General features: G+C 44.2%; 1 pseudogene; it reads left to right on the forward strand.

Annotated features, from left to right (window-relative positions):
• The first annotated feature begins 16,737 nt into the window (after positions 1 to 16,737).
• Positions 16,738 to 16,855, forward strand: LOC124719194 (annotated as a pseudogene).
• Positions 16,856 to 17,267: the final 412 nt, after the last annotated feature.

A 17,267-nucleotide genomic window follows, 5' to 3' on the forward strand; every position in this document is an offset into this window, starting at 1 on the left:
ATGTAGGTCCTGTTTTGTTTCTTGTGTTTATATACTACATTTATGTTCTCTAGTGACCCAGTGAACTGCCAGGCAAATGGAGAAATATTATGTTAGCAAGTTAGTAGTTCGTCAGTCCTACATGAAAGTGTATTCGATTTTGAGAGTCTTTTTCACGGAACACAGTAAAAATATGTACTGCATTCGAAATGGAAGCTTGCTGTGCTTGATACACTTACGGTGAGGTTATTATATGTGTTTATCTCATACGAGTTTGCGCCATGACAATGATTAAATAAACACATATGTGTTTAATTTTCAGAATTGTAAATTCATATAATCCATACGATCCTTCTGTCACAGCAGAACACATTGTAGGAATACTTGGCAAATTTCACCACGGTGTAGTTTTTATCTGTTCTACATTAGGACATGGCATGAACGTTTTGGAAAGCATATGCACAGTTTGCAGTGACTTGGTTGACCCACCATTGCCTCGGTTTCCTGGTGCCATTATTTCTCGTAATTTTTGTGAGATGTATGGTCATAATTCCCATTATATACTCTCCAATTGATGTTTTCACATTTGACAATGCCAACGCAGGTCGTTGAAACCGGTAATGTGACTCTTTCTTTTTAAAGAAAAAAGAAATAGTATACTGTGACTATGGCTTCACAATTGTAGTGTCAAATAAAACTTTAAATTATATTTTAGTCACGCTCCTTATGACAATCATGTCAGAATGTAGGGTCAAGTGTATATTGATGCGTGTGTAAATATGCATTGGCTAGTAGATGCACATACAGATTTAAATACACTGTTTGAAAATTGCTAAGGAACAGTGACTTTCTAGACGGGAATGCTGGACGACGTGAAATACAGTACTACGTAATAGAGGTCGAATGGTGTATTTATGACCAGAAGCTGTACAGTTTCAGCACATAGAGAAGCACACAGGGGGCTTTCTTATCAATGTAATGCAAGTGAGTTCTGCAATAGTCCAAGTTATTTATATTTGCATCTAATTAGAAAACCAAGAACAATATAAATATTTGGCTGAAATCAAATAATGGAGAATTCAGAATGTAAAGTAACAATATTATGAAGAGGAAAGTTTCTACTCACCATATAACGGAGGCGTTGAGTCACGGATAGGCACAACAAAAAGACTGACACAAATAAAGCTTTCAGCCATTAAGGCCTTCGTCAACAATACACGACATACACATACACACACACACACACACACACACACACACACACACATACACACACTGGTGCAAACACAGACACATGACTGCAGTCTCAGTCAACTGAAAGCACAATGCGAGCGGCAGCACCAGTGCATCACGGGTGTGGTGACTGGGTGGCAGTAAGGAGGAGTTTGGGGCAGAGGGTGCAGGGATAGTAAGGTAGGGGTGGCGGACAGTGAATTGTTACAGGTTAGACGAATGGCAGGGGAGAGGGGGGGAGTGGTGGAAAGAGAGAGAAGTAAAAAGACTGGGTGTGGTGGTGGAATGACAGCCATGTAGTGCTGGAATGGGAACAGTGAAGGGGCTGGATGGGTGAGGACAGTAACTAACAAAGGTTGATCCCAGGACGGTTATTGGAAAATAGGAAGTATTGCCCTCCTGTCCGGTCACTAACATCACCTATCCTATCAAGGGAAGGGCTACCTGTGAAACCAATCATGTGATCAACAAGCTAAGCTGCAACCACTGTGCTGCATTCTATGTGGGCATGTCAACCAGCAAGATGTCTGTTTACATGAATGGCCACCAACAAACTGTCGCCAAGAAACAAGTGGACCTCCGTTTTACTGAAAACGCTGCCCGACACAACATCCTTCATTTCAATGACTGCTTCACAACCTGTGCCATATGGATCCTTCCCACCAACAGCAGTTTTTCTGAATTGTGCAGATGGGTACTTTCCTTCCAGTACATCCTACATTCCTATAACCTTCCTGGCCTCAACCTTTGTTAGTAACTACCCTTATCTATCCAACCCCTTCCCTATTTCCATTCTAGCATTACGCAACTGTCATTCCACCATCACACCCAGTCTTTTTTTACTTCTCGTCTTTTTACACTACTGTCCATTAAAATTGCTACACCACGAAGATGACGTGCTACAGACGCGATATTTAACCGACAGGAAGAAGATGCTGTGATATGCAAATGATTAGCTTTTCAGAGCATACACACAAGCTTGGAGCCGGTGGCGACACCTACAACGTGCTGAGATGAGGAAAGTTTCCAACCGATTTCTCATAGACAAACAGCAGTTGACCGGGGTCGCCTGGCGAAACGTTGTTTTGATGCCTCATGTAAAGAAGATAAATGCGTACCATCACATTTCCGACTCTGATAAAGGTCGGATTGTAGCCTATCGCGATTGCGGCTTATCGTATCGCGACATTGCTGCTCGTGTTGGTCGACATCCAATGACTGTTAGCAGAATATGGAACCGGTGGGTTCAGGAGGGTAATACGGAACGCCGTGCTGGATCCCAACGGACTCGTATCACTAGCAGTCGAGACGAGAGGCATCTTATCCGCATGGCTGTAACGGATCGTGCAGCCACGTCTCGATCCCTGAGTCAAGAGATGGGGACGTTTGCAAGACAACAACCATCTGCATGCACAGTTCGACGACGTTTGCAGCAGCACGGACTATCAGCTAGGAGACCATGGCTGCAGTTACCCTTGACGCAGCATCACAGACAGGAGCGCCTGCAATGGTGTACTCAACGACGAACCTGGGTGCACGAATGGCAATACGTCATTTTTTCGGATGAATCCAGGTTCTGTTTACAGCATCGTGATGGTCGCATCCGTGTTTGGCGACATCGCGGTGAACGCACATTGGAAGCGTATATTTTTAATCGCCATACTGACATATCACCCGACATAATGGTATGGGGTGCCATCGGTTACACGTCTCGTTCACCTCTTGTTCGCACTGATGGCATTTTGAACAGTGGACGTTACATTTCAGATGTGTTACGACCCGTGGCACTACCCTTCATTCGATCCCTGCGAAACCCTACATTTCAGCGGGGTAATTCACGACCGCATGTTGCTGGTCGAGTATGGGCCTTTCTGGATACAGAAAATGTTCGACTACTGCCCTGGCCAGCACATTCCCCGGATCTCTCACCAATTGAAAACGTCTGGTCAATGGTGGCCGAGCAACTGGCTCGTCACAATACGCCATTCACTACTCTTGATGAACTGTGGTATCGTGTTCAAGCTGCATGGGCAGCTGTACCTGTACACACCATCCAAGGTCTGTTTTACTCAATGGCCAGGCGTATCAAGGCCGTTATTACGGCCAGAGGTGGTTGTTATGGGTACTGATTTCTCAGGATCTATACACCCAAATTGCGTGAAAATGTAATCACATGTCAGTTCTAGTGTAATATATTTGTCCAATGAATACCCGTGTATCATCTGCATTTCTTCTGGGTGTAGCAATTTTAATGGCCAGTAGTGTACTTCTATCCCTTTCCACTACTTCCCCTCCCTCTCCCCACCTCTCCCCTGCCCACTGTCTAACCTGCAACTCTTCACTGTCTGCCACCCCCACCATACCACCCCTCCCTCTCCCTGCCCAAGCCTCCTCCTTACCCCCACCCAGTAGCCACTCCCATCATGCAATGAAGCTACTGCTTACAGTGTGGTTTCAGCTGCCTGAGACTGCAGTCGCGTGTGTGAGTTGCGTTCGCATCAGTGCATGTATGTGTGTGTGTGTGTGTTTGTGTGTCTGTTGTCTATTGTTGATGAAGGCCTTAATGGCCGAAAACTTTATTTATGACACTCGTTTTGTTGTACCTATCTGTGACTCACCATCTCCGCTATATGGTGAGCCACAGCCTTCCTTTTCATAATATTGGTAAATATTTGGCTGCTTATTTCTGAATATGTGCCGATTTCCAAGTGTGTGGTTAGGCAGTAACCTACGATGACAGACTGACATTTGTAATTCCTCGCTTGTGACAAATATTTTCCTGTTCATTTCCGAATATGTAGCTATATCAGAGTGTGTGGCTAGGCATGACAGCTTAAATTGCTGCAGGCGAAACAAGTAGTATTCACATGTGTGTTCTTTGTTGTCACAAATAGCTATTTGAAAGTGGGGAGAGCCGGCTTTGTACATGTGCAAGGTGAGGTGGTTCTTAATTCGCTTCTGTTTGGAGCAGAAACGTGTTGTACGTTTAACATCTTGTCAATCGCAAGCAGAGCCACTAAAATCTAGACAACCTCGTTACACAAGCAACTACTGTGTGCATATTCCTGCAAGTTTCTTTACCGATACTGCAAAAAAGGTAATGAAACTTAACCGTCCACCACAAGGCACTTTGGCTGCGTGGCTCCCGCATTTTACGGTTCCGTGCCTCAACTGGTAAAAACGGAACACATAAGGGGTGGGCTTTTTGTCCATCCTCTCGTCTCTCTATCTGTCTGACTGTTAAGAAACCTTTTTTCTCAGGCACCGGTACACATATCCGGTTGAGATTTATTCTATACAATACAGACTGCGGTCGCTTGGCGCTCTACAAAATTTAAACTTCTACGTTAATGCAGTCGGAAGATACGGCCGTTTATGTCACATATTTTGATACTAGCGAAATCGGCCGCTGTGGCCGAGCGGCTCTAGGCGCTTCAGTACGGAACCGCGCTGCTGCTATGGTCGCAGGTTCGAATCCTGCCTCAGGTATGGATGTGTGATCTCCTTAGGTCAGTCAGGTTTAAGTAGTTCTAAGTCTCGGGGACTGATGACCTCAAATGTTAAGTCCCATAGTGCTAGAGCCATTTAATACCAGCAAACTCATTCATAAAAAATATTTGTGTAGTAAATAAAAAGCGCCTTTTCTTCCTGCACTCTGATTTATTTCTCCCAGGCACGTTTCGCCTTTATATTTACTCTAAGGCATCTTCAGTGGAATATTTTGTTGGAATCTGCGTTTCCTCTCATCTGGTCTAGAGATCGCACTACCATTTCATTTCCGAAACATAAACAACTTTTATATTCCGAACTTTTTCTTTCACACTGTTCTCCATATATACTCGCATTTTTGTGGTTCACTACTACTCGCTTGCTACTAGTTACAGATATTTTTAAAAAACTGTGCTTTTGAATAGGCAAATGTTGTGAGTTCACTATGTTATAATACTACTGGCATTTAAAAAAAAAATGTAGCATTATATTTCTAACTTTTGCTTGTGGCAAAACTTCTGAAACGGTAAATAGTGCATAGGAAATTTTTACTTCTTGATAATGAAATAATATTCCGCCATCGACCAACAGATTCCCATCAGACCGACGAGAACGGTGATGGACACCTGCAGGTTAAAACTATGTGCCGGACCGAGGCTCGAACTCTGCCAGAAAGTTTCATATCAGCGCACACTCCGCGGCAGAGTGAAAATCTCATTATGGACAGCATTGTTTAGAGGCCAGTGACCAATCTCAATATTACGCAGTTTGCGTAATTACCCCGCCGGATACTAACAGTAAAGACCGGTAAAAGAGATCTCAGGGAATACAAAATAAAAGTTTGATAAAGTAAATGCCTATTGAACACTAGTAGCGTTCGGATCTAACCACCGAACAATTCGTCAGCAACTCTCCTTCGCTGCAGCCTGAAAAAGTTATAAAATGGAACGTAATAAAGTGAGACTGGCATTAATGGAAGAGCAAGTAGGTTCTCAATTCAAACACGGCTATTGCAATTAAATTAGCGTAATTATTTAGCAGAAAGTTCCAGATACGAGAACGACACTTACATTTAGCGAAACAACTATCGAAAACAAACGATAGAGCGAGTTCCTGCTTTTATATAATCCCAAAATAAATTACGGCGCCTACCTTCAGCTTGTTCTACAGTTTCGATGTATAAACATTCCTCTAGATCATTCTTTTTGGGAACAGCAATAAAATAGATTCATTATATTAAATCGTGACCTTTTCTCCTTACTTTACAGATTTATTTACACAGCGAAAATTTATTCTTACTGTATTTTAGTCTTAATGTAACGATTGGAGCATATTCTATTCATTGTTCAAAGAGCAACATTTCAATATGTTTCCTCCGCGAAACGCAGCTGGGAGAAATAAATTTGCAGTGGAGCAAGAAAAGGCGATTTTTGTTTACAAAACAAGCATTTCTGTGCTTGCTGCGAAGATGGCCACCGAAATAATCTTGTCACTTATCAAAATCTGTAGGGTATGTTGTATGTTAACCGGGGACCTAGAAACGACGGAGAGGCTCCGTCCCCGCCGCAGCCGCAGTGGTCCGCAATCCCAAGACGACTACCGCATTCCACTTCATCCCTCCACCGCCCCACACCGAACCCAGGGTTATTGTGCAGTTCGGCCCCCGGTGAAACCACACCGCCCCCCTCCCCCGCAGGGAACGTCTCACACCAGACGAGTGTAACCCCTATGTTTGCGTGGTAGAGTAATGGTGGTGTACGCATACGTGGAGAACTTGTTTGCGCAGCAATCGCCTACATAGTGTAGCTGAGGCGGAATAAGGGGAACCAGTCCGTATTCGCCGAGGCAGATGGAAAACCGCCTAAAGTCCATCCACAGACTGGCCGGCTCACCGGACCTCGCCACAAGTCAGCCGGGCGGATTCGTGCCGGGGACCAGGCGCTCCTTCCCACTCTGGAAAGCCATGCGTTAGACCGCGCGGTTAACTGGGCGGCCTACCTTTTGGGTACTTACCTTTGACTGAGAGTCAGGAAATTTGGCAAAAAGCAGGGTTACTCAGTACAAGTAACGACGAAAATTTCGAAAACTGTTAAATTGTAACTACATCATATAAAAATATTGTTCACCACCACAAACATTAAATCCCTAATCAACCAAAATCCCAGGAATTTTCGGTCATTCAGGTTTGCGTGCATAATTTACTAATATTTCGTGCCATGTGGGTGATCTACGACGAAATAAAGACCGGCCAGTATGAAAACGATGTCTCTGCCAACTAGCAGTGACAGACATAACACTGCCATACAGCTGCTCTGACACACTATGCGGACGAGACGTAACAGCATCCGTAATATTTCGAAACAAAGTAATACTTGTAACTGATGCAGGTTTGCACGTCCGTTGTTTGGGATGAGGTTCCGAAATCCCGTAAAATATCCTCTGAAGCGTTGCACAGAATAATTTGACATCTGCATAACAATAGCAGTCCAACGGGCGGGTGTAGTGCTTTCTTCTCTGAAGACATCCCTAAAAGCTTGTTTTAATCGCAAAAACGATGTGAACGCATCTGCAATTACCAGTTAGAACAGCATATTAATGATGTGGTATGGTCTTCAGTCCAGAGACTGGTTTGATGCAACTCTCCATGTTACTCTGTCCTCTGCAAGACTCTTCATTTCCGAATAACTACAGCAACCTACATCCTTCAGAATCTGCTTATCGTATTCATCTCTTGGTCTCCCTCTACGACTTTTACCCTCCACGTTTCCCTCCAATACTAAGTTGGTGATTCCTTGATGCCTCAGAACATGTCTTACCAACCCAGCCCTTCTTCTGCTCAAGTTGTGCCACAAGTTTCTCTTCTACCCAATTCTATTCAGTATCTCCTCATTCGGTATGTGATCTACTCATCAAATCTTAAGCATTCTTCTACAGCACCACATTTCAAAAGTTTCTATTCTATTCTTGTCTACACTGTTTATCTTCCATGTTTCACTTCATCCTCCATATTTCACTTTCATATATAGCTACAGTCTATACAAATACTATCAGAATAGACTTCCTGACACTTAAACCTATACTCGACGTTAGCAAATTTCTCTTCTTCAGAAACGCTTTCCTTACCATCGCCAGCCTACATTTCGTATCCTCTCTACTTCGACCATCATCAGTTTCTTTGCTGCCCATATAGCAAGACTCATCTACTACTTTAAGTTCCTCGTTCCCTAATCTAATTCCCTCAGCATCACGTGATTTAATTCGACTACATTCCATTATCCTCGTTTTGCTTTTGTTGATATTTATCTTATATCCTCCTTTTAGAACACTATCCATTTCTTTCAACTGCTCTTCCAAGTCATTTGCTGTCTCTGACAGAATTACAATGTCATCGGCGAACCTCAAAGTTTTTATTTCTTCTCAATGGATTTTAATTCCTACTCCGAATTTTTCTTTTGTTTCCTTTACTGCTTGCTCAATATACAGATTGAATAACATTGGGGATAGGCTACAACCTTGTCTCACTCCCTTCCCAACCACAGATTTTGGACCGAGCGAGGTGGCGCAGTGGCTAGCACACTGGACTCGCATTCGAGAGGACGACGGTTCAACCCCGCGTCCAGACATTCTGATTTAGGTTTTCCGTGATTTCCCTGCATCGCTTCAGGCAAGTGCCGGGATGGTTCCTGTGAAAGGGCACGGCCGACTTCCTTCCCCGTCCTTCCTAAATCCGAAGAGACCGATGGCGTCGCTGTCTGGTCTCCTCCCCCAAACAACCAAACCAACCAACCACTGCTTTTATTTGATGCCGCTCGACTCTTATAAATGTCATCTAGTTTCTGTACAAATTGTAAACAGCCTTTCACTCCCTGTATTTTACCCCTGCCACCTTCAGAATCCCAGTTAACATTACCAAAAGCCTTCTCCAAGTCTACAAATGTTGTAAACGTAGGTTTGCCTTTCCTTAACCTACCTTCTAAGATAGGTCGTGGTGTCAGTATTCCTACATCTCTGCGGAAGTCAAACTGTTCTTTAACGAGGTCGGATTCTACCAGTTTTTCCATTCGTCTGTAAGGAATTCGTGTTAGGATTTTGCAACCGAGACTTATTAAACTGATAGTTCAGCAATTCCCACACCTGTCAGCAGCTGCTTTCCTTGGAATTGGAATAATTATATTATGTTTGAAGTCCAACGGTATTTCGCTTGTCTAATACATCTTTCTCACCAGATGAAAGAGCTTTGTCGTGGCTGGTTCTCCCAAGTCTATCAGTAATTCTAACGGAATGTTGTCTACTCCCGGGGCCTTGTTTCCACTTAGGTCTTTTAGTGCTTTGTCAATTCTTCTCGCAGTATCACATTTCCAATCACATCTTCATCTACGTCCTCTTCCATTTCCATAATATTGCCCTCAATTACATCGCCCTGGTGTAGACCTCCTATATACTCCATCCACCTTTCTGCTTTCCCTTCTTTGCTTAGGACTCTTTTCTCCTATGGTGTCTTTAATTTTTCTGTAGGCGGCATCTATCTTAGTCCCAGTGATATAGCCATTCCTTCTTGGCAATTTTGGACTTCCTGTCGATTTCATTTTTGAGACGTTTGTATTCCTTTTCGCCTGTTCATTTATTGAATTTTAATATTTTCTCTTTTCATCGATTACATTCAATACCACTTGTGTTACCCAAGGGTTTCTACTAACCCTCATCTCTTTACCAACTTGATCCTCGGCTGCCTTCACTATTTCGTCTCTCAAAGCTACCTGTCCATCTTCTACTGTATTCCTTTCCCCTGTTCTTGTCAATCGTTCCCAACGATCCCTCTGAAACTCTCTGCGGCCTCTGTTCTATTTTTTTTTTTTTCAGTTCATCCCGGTTCCATCTCCTTAAATTCCTTCCTTGTTACAGTACCTTCAATTTTAATCTATAGTTCATAACCAATAAATTGTGGTCAGAGTCCACACCTGGGTCTTGGAAATGCCTTAAAATTCAAACCTGTTTCCTAGATTACCACTATATAACCTATCTGAAACCTTCCAGCGTCTCCATGCCTCTTCCACGTGTACAACCTTCTTTCATGATTCTTAAACCAAGTGTTAGCTATAACTAAGTTATGGTCCGTGCAAAATTCAGCCAGGCGGCTTCCTCTTTCATTCCTTATCCCCAGTCCATATTCACCTACTACTTTTCCTTCTCTTCCTATTCTTACAATCGAATTCCACTCCCGCATTACTATTAAATTTTCGTCTCCCTTAACAACCTGAATAATTTATTTTATCTCATAACACATTTCTTCAATCTCGTAATAACCTACGGAGCTAGTTGGTGTATAAACTTGTACCACTGTGGTGGGTGTCTATCTTGGCCACAATAATTCGTTCACTATGCTGTTTGTAATACCTTACTCCCGTTCCTATTTTTTATTCATTATTAAATGTACTCCTGCATTACCCCTATATGATTTTCTATTTATAATCCCGTATTCACCTCACCAAAAGTCCTGTTTCTCCTGCTGCCGAACTTCACAAATTCCCACTATATATAACTTTAACTTATCCATTTCCCTTTTTAAATCTTGTAGCCCACCTGCCGTATTAGGGGCCTGACATTTCACACTCCGATCCGTAGAACGCCAGTTTTGTTTCTCCTGATAACGACGTCCTCCTGTGTAGCCTCCGCCTGGAGATTCGAGTGGGGATCTATTTTATCTCTGGAATATTTTACCCAAGAGAGCTCCATCATCATTTAACCATGCAGCATATTAATACGACTCCAAAATTAATAAAATAAATCAAAATTACAATAGCAAGTAGGGAATTACACAAAAAACTTGAAGTTAAAACTTATAATTAAGAAACTCTCGAAGTACTCAGAATTGCTGGGACTGAGGCATCGATAAGAGGCTACCATCGACCAGATCCTCGATTTCTGTGAGGGGTGGACTACCTGTGTACATCTTTTAAGTTTGTACGCAATATTCGGTGGGCGAGTCCTGCTCGCGTTTTTCGGGATTTTTTCACTATCCAAAGCGCCGTCACAGGTGAAGTCAGTGTTGCTTTCTGTAATTTTGTCAACCACTATCAGTCGTACAGAACTTTCCGCCTTTTGAAGGGGGCGTTAGTGTGTCAAACAGTGACTCATCCGGAACGGAAATACGCGCTTTGCACACTGCGGTTCAGATCGAGTGTTTCCGTGTATAGACGCCGCGAAGTATTCCGTTAGCTGGCCCTGTAACACTGTCCGCTGGTGGATTCATTCAATACTGAAGCGCCCCAGATAAAATTTTTAAAAACTGCTCGCTCTGTTTATACACAACTGCCCATTAAAATTGCTATACCAAGAAGAAATGCAGATGATAAACGGGTATTCATTGGACAAATATATTATAGTAGAACTGACATGTGATTACATTTTCACGCAATTTGGGTGCATAGATCCTGAGATATCAGTACCCAGAACAATCACCTCTGGCCGTAATAACGGCCTTGATACACCTGGGCATTGAGTCAAACAGAGCTTGGATGGCGTGTACAGGTACAGCTGCCCATGCAGCTTCAACACGATACCACAGCTCATCAAGAGTACTGACTGGCGTATTGTGACGAGCCGGTTGCTCGGCCACCATTGATCAGACGTTCTCAGTTGGTGAGAGATCTGGCGAATGTGCTGACCAGGGCAGCAGTCGAACATCTTCTGTATCCAGAAAGGCCCGTACAGGACCTGCAACGTGCGGTCGTGCATTATCCTGCTGAAATGTAGGGTGAAATGTAGGATTTCGCGGGGATCGAATGAAGGGTAGAGCCACGGGTCGTAACACATTCGAAATGTAACGTTCACTGTTGAAAGTGCCATCAATGCGAACAAGAGGTGACCGAGACGTGTAACCAATGGCACCCCATACCATCACGTCGGGTGATACGCCAGTATGGCGATGACGAAAACACGCTTCCAATGTGCGCTCACCGCGATGTCGCCAAACACGGATGCGACCATCATGATGCTGCAAACAGAAGCTGGATTCATCCGAAAAAATGACGTTTTGCCATTCGTGCACCCAGGTTCGTCGTCGGGTATACCATCGCAGGCGCTCTTGTCTGTGATGCAGCGTCAGGGGTAAACGCAGCCGCGGTCTCTGAGCTGATAGTCCGTGCTGCTGCAAACGTCGTCGAACTGTTCGTGGAGATGGTTGTTCTCTTGCAAACGTCCCCATCTGTTGACTCAGGGATCGAGACGTGGCTGCACGATCCGTTACAGCCGTGCAGATAAGATGCCTGTCATCTCGACTGCTAGTGATACGAGGCCGTTGGGATCCAGCACGGCGTTCCGTGTTACCCTCCTGAACCCACCGATTCCATATTCGGCTAACAGTCATTGGATGTCGACCAACGCGAGCAGCAGTGTCGCGATGCGATAAACCGCAATCGCGATAGGCTACAATCCGACCTTTATCAAATTCGGAAACGTGATGGTACGCATTTCTCCTCCTTACACGAGGCATCACAACAACGTTTCACCAGGCAACGCCGGTCAACTGCTGTTTCTGAATGAGAAATCGACCGGAAACTTTCCTCATGTCGGCACGTTGTAGGTATCGCCACCGGCGCCAACATTGTGTGAATGCTCTGAAAAGCTAATCATTTGCATATCACAGCATCTTCCTCCTGTCGGCTAAATTTCGCGTCTGTAGCACATCTTCGTGGTGTAGCAATTTTAATGGCCAGTAGTGTATCTGACCTTCATTCCGTGGCCGGACAGCGAGAAAAGTGAAATGCAGCTGCAACCTAGCACAAAGTTGTATTTTCCCAAACGTCCCGAGAACTATAGCCAATGCAGTAGTAATCTTTTTGTTCCTCCACATTAGACCATATATTTCTTCTCGAAAACTTTGTTTTGTCGCGATACGTCGTGGACAACAGAAAAACGTTTTGCGGCCTGGAGTTTAAAAGTTGTGTTTTAGGTGGAAAACGTGCATATTTTATAACCTTCGCACGGTGGAGATGAATTCACTTGGCCCATAACTTCTTCAGTGGTTATACACTGAATAGTGAGTGCCGCAACACAACGATGTGTTGCACTTCTGCCGCGTTGAACGATACTCTTCAGTCGTCGTTGGTCCCGTTCTTGCAGGATCTTTGTCTACTCGCAGCGACGTTAGATATTTGATGTTTTACCGGATTCTTGATATTCACGGTTGTTTGTTGTTGCGTTGTTGTTGCGGTCTTCAGTCCTGAGACTGGTTTGATGCAGCTCTCCATGCTACTCTATCCTGTGCAAGCTTCTTCATCTCCCAGAACCTACTGCAACCTACATCCTTCTGAATCTGCTTAGTGTATTCATCTCTTGGTCTCCCTCTACGATTTTTACCCTCCATGCTGCCCTCCAATGCTAAATTTGTGAGACCTTGATGCCTCAAAACATGTCCTACCAACCGATCCCTTCTTCTAGTCAAACTGTGCCACAAACTTCTCTTCTCCCCAATCCTATTCAATACCTCCTCATTAGTTACGTGATCTACCCACCTTATCTTCAGCATTCTTCTGTAGCACCACATTTCGAAAGCTTCTATTCTCTTCTTGTCCAAACTAGTTATCGTCCATGTTTCACTTCCATACATGGCTACACTCCATACAAATACTTTCAGAAACGACTTCCTGACACTTAAATCTATATTCGATGTTAACAAATTTCTCTTCTTCAGAAACGATTTCCTTGCCATTGCCAGTCTACATTTTATATCCTCTCTACTTCGACCATCATCAGTTATTTTACTCCCCAAATAGCAAAACTCCTTTACTACTTTAAGTGTCTCATTTCCTAATCTAATTCCCACAGCATCACACGATTTAATTCTACTACATCCCATTATTCTCGTTATGCTTTTGTTGCTGTTCATCTTATATCCTGCTCTCAAGACACTGTCCATTCCGTTCAGCTGCTCTTCCAAGTCCTTTGCTGTCTCTGACAGAATTACAATGTCATCGGCGAACCTCAAAGTTTTTATTTCTTCTCCATGGATTTTAATACCTACTCCAAATTTTTCTTTTGTTTCCTTTACTGCTTGCTCAATATACAGATTGAATAACATCGGGGAGAGGCTACAACCCTGTCTCACTCCTTTCCCAACCACTGCTTCCCTTTCATGCCCCTCGACTCTTATAACTGCCATCCGATTTCTGTACAAATTGTAAATAGCCTTTCGCTCCCTGTATTTTATACCTGCCACCTTCAGAATTTGAAAGAGAGTATTCCAGTTAACATTGTCAAAAGCTTTCTCTAAGTCTACAAATGGTAGAAACGTAGGTTTGCCTTTTCTTAATCTTTCTTCTAAGATAAGTCGTAAGGTTAGTATTGCCTCACGTGTTCCAACATTTCTACGGAATCCAAACTGATCTTCCCCGAGGTCCGTTTCTACCAGTTTTTCCATTCGTCTGTAAAGAATTCGCGTTAGTATTTTGCAGCTGTGACTTATTAAACTGATAGTTCGGTAATTTTCACATCTGTCAACACCTGCTTTCTTTGGGATTGGAATTATTATATTCTTCTTGAAGTCTGAGGGTATTTCACCTGTCTCATACATCTTGCTCACCAGATGGAAGAGTTTTGTCAGGACTGGCTCTCCCAAGGCCGTCAGTAGTTCTAATGGAATGTTGTCTACACCCGGGGCCTTGTTTCGACTCAGGTCTTTCAGTGCTCTGTCAAACTCTTCACGCAGTATCATATCTCCCATTTCGTCTTCATCTACATCCTCTTCCATTTCCATAATATTGTCCTCAAGTACATCGCCCTTGTATAAACCCTCTATATACTCCTTCCACCTTTCTGCCTTCCCTTCTTTGCTTAGAACTGGGTTTCCATCTGAGCTCTTGATATTCATACAAGTGGTTCTCTTCTCTCCAAAGGTCTCTTTAATTTTCCTGTAGGCAGTATCTATCTTACCCCTAGTGAGACAAGCCTCTACATCCTTACATTTGTCCTCTAGCCATCCCTGCTTAGCCATTTTGCACTTCCTGTCGATCTCATTTTTGAGACGTTTGTATTCCTTTTTGCCTGCTTCATTTGCTGCATTTTTATATTTTCTCCTTTCATCAATTAAATTCAATATTTCTTCTGTTACCCAAGGATTTCTATTAGCCCTCGCCTTTTTACCTACTTGATCCTCTGCTGCCTTCACTACTTCATCCCTCAAAGCTACCCATTCTTCTTCTACTGTATTTTTTTCCCCCATTCCTGTCAATTGTTCCCTTATGCTCTCCCTGAAACTCTGTACAATCTCTGGTTCTTTCAGTTTATCCAGGTCCCATCTCCTTAAATTCCCACCTTTTTGCAGTTTCTTCAGTTTTAATCTACAGGTCATAACCAATAGATTGTGGTCAGAGTCCACATCTGCCCCTGGAAATGTCTTACAATTTAAAACCTGGTTCCTAAATCTCTGTCTTACCATTATATAATCTATCTGATACCTACTAGTATCTCCAGGATTCTTCCAGGTATACAACCTTCTTTTATTATTCTTGAACCAAGTGTTAGCTATTCACGGTACACTCGCGAAATGGTCGTACGAGGAAATACCCACTCCATCGCTACCTCCAAGATGCTGTGTCCCATCGATCGTGCGCTGACTATAACACCACGTTCAATGTGATTTAAATCTTGATAACGTGCCATTGTAGCAGCAGTAAGTGATCTTACTACTGCTCCAGACACTTGTCTTATACAGGCACTGCCAGCCGCAACGCCGTCTTCTGCCGGTTTACACATCTCTGTATTTGAATACTCATACCTATACCAGTTTCGTTGGCTCTTCAGTGTGTATTATGAAAGAAAGTGTAGAATGTGTCCGCTCGGTTAGCCGAGCAGTCTAACGCATGGCTTTCCGGAGCGGGAAGGAGCGCCTGGTCCCCGGCACGAATCCTCCCGGCGGACTTGTGTCGAGGTCCGGTGAGCCAGCCAGTCTGTGGATGGTTTTTAGGCGATTTTCCATCTGCCTAGTCGAATGCGGGCTGGTTCCCCTTATTCCGCCTCAGCTACACTATGTCGGCATTTGCTGCGCAAACAAGTTCTCCACGTACGCGTACAACACCATTGCTCTACCACACAAAGATAGGGGTTACCGGGCCGAACCGCACAATAACCCTGAAAGAGCGGTTCGGTGTGGGGCGGCGGAGGGGTGAAGTGGACTGCGGTAGTCGTCGTGGGGTTGTGGACCACTGCGGCTGCGGCGGGGACGGAGCCTCTCCATCGTTTCTACGTCCCCATTTAACATATAACATACATACAAATGTAGAATATGCGTGCCCCTAAAACTCAGAAACGAGACCCGGTACAATCAAGGGAGTTATATGGTGCGGTAGCCCTCAATCCCCCACCCACGAGCCCGCATCTCGTGGTCGTGCGGTAGCGTTCTCGCTTCCCACGCCCGGGTTCCCGGGTTCGATTCCCGGCGGGGTCAGGGATTTTCTCTGCCTCGTGATGGCTGGGTGTTGTGTGCTGTCCTTAGGTTAGTTAGGTTTAAGTAGTTATAAGTTCTAGGGGACTTATGACCACAGCAGTTGAGTCCCATAGTGCTCAGAGCCATTTGAACCATTTTTTGAACCCCACCCACGACGAAATTTCCCGTTTATACATGAAGAGCGTGCATTAGCAGATATAAGTACTGGGAAGATTCGCTCTCTTGAAAATTCTAGAACATTCCAGAACATTCTATAATGTTCTAGAACATTTCAGAAGATCCGAGAATATTCGAGAACATTCCACAATATTCCAGAATATTCCGGAAGGCTCCACAATAATTGGGGATGTTCCTAAATATTCGGGATTAGTCTGGAACATGCGGGAAGTTACCAGAATACTCGGGAACATCCCGGAACGTCCCAGATCATTGTGGAACATTCCGGAATGCTCTCGAGTATTGTGGAATGTTCGACTATTCGAAGATTTTTTGGTATGTTGTGGAATTCGCCACTGACGAGCTACTCATTGATAGGGGTGTACCAGTTTCTTTGGCGCTTCAATGTGTTTCCCTTTTTTCCATGGGAGAAAATGGGCAACGGCCTTGCCTCAGGGGATACACCGGTTCCCGTCAGATCACCGAAGTTAAGCGCTGTCGGGCGTGGCCGGCACTTGGATGGGTGACTATCCAGGCCGCCATGCGCTGTTGCCATTTCTCGGGGTGCACTCAGCCTCGCGTTGCCAATTGAGGACCTACTCGACCGAACAGTAGTGGCTCCGGTCACAGAACACCATCATAACGACCGGGAAAGCAGTGTGCTGACCACACGCCCCTCCTACCTGCATCCTCATCTGAGGATGACACGGCGGTCGGATGATCCCGATGGGTCACTCGTGGCCTGAAGACGGAGTGCTGTGCATGGGAGAAAATGAATTAGACAGGACGAAAGAATTCGCAGTGTAGAAAAAAGAATTGCTACTGCGTGCCCTTTCCGCAAAATTTCAGTCGCCAATTTTTTCCAGCCCCACATCACGCAAGGGCAAGGTTCCCACAGAACAGGCTCGCCGCAGCGCAAATTCGATCAGAGACGAACGAATAAAAAAAAAGTTAAAAAAAAAGGAGA

This window comes from Schistocerca piceifrons, chromosome 10, assembly GCF_021461385.2.
Source record: "Schistocerca piceifrons isolate TAMUIC-IGC-003096 chromosome 10, iqSchPice1.1, whole genome shotgun sequence".
In the NCBI taxonomy this organism is placed as follows: Eukaryota; Metazoa; Arthropoda; class Insecta; order Orthoptera; family Acrididae; genus Schistocerca; species Schistocerca piceifrons.